The following is a 738-nucleotide window of genomic DNA, read 5'->3' as shown; positions in this document are numbered from 1 at the left end:
GAGTCACCCAGTGAGAGAAGCCAGTGTGTCACACGCAGTGGGTAGGGCAATGCCCCAGGCAGTGGGCGTTGTGTTGTACCATTGCCCCGCCCCCACTGGTTTTCTTGGCTATAACTTTTGATAACAGAGATATTTCAACGCAGTTTGTTTCATTGCTTTCTGCATGAAATTATGCATTAATTGCTATATAACATGATGGCATTATTCAAAAATACCAAGATTTTAAAAATTTTGGCCAGTAGTGGTGTCACCCACTCCATGCACATCACCCGGTGTGTCCCGCAGCCCCCACCAGCAATGCCACTGGACCCAATGCTGGGGGGTCCTCACCACAATGATGGCCAACTGCTCTGATAACAAGCAATCCACAACACAAGGGGCAACAACATGTCCTTTGCAACATGTGTTGTCCTTGTGGAACAGGATGTTCCCACAGAGGGTGTGAAATCAAGCAATGCTTTGAGGAGGCCTCAAAATGAGTGACAACGTTTTGTGTGTGTGTGTGTGTGTCTGCAAAATCGCTGGCGAGCTGCGGCAGAGCAATGTGTTTCAATGCAAATGATCTTTCCCCCTTCAATACTCTGGAGCTTGCTGTCTTCAGGACAATGGCACTAGGCAGGAGTGCTTGAATGTTCCCAAATGACCCTGGACACTGCTAAATAAAGAGGTTTGAATACAGAGACTCACCAACTTCCAGATGAGTTAGTCCATTGTGGCAAACCCAAGGAAGAGTCTTGT

Source organism: Tiliqua scincoides, chromosome 10 (genome assembly GCF_035046505.1).
Source record: "Tiliqua scincoides isolate rTilSci1 chromosome 10, rTilSci1.hap2, whole genome shotgun sequence".
NCBI lineage: Eukaryota > Metazoa > Chordata > Lepidosauria > Squamata > Scincidae > Tiliqua > Tiliqua scincoides.
Note: the sequence above shows the minus strand (reverse complement) of the source record.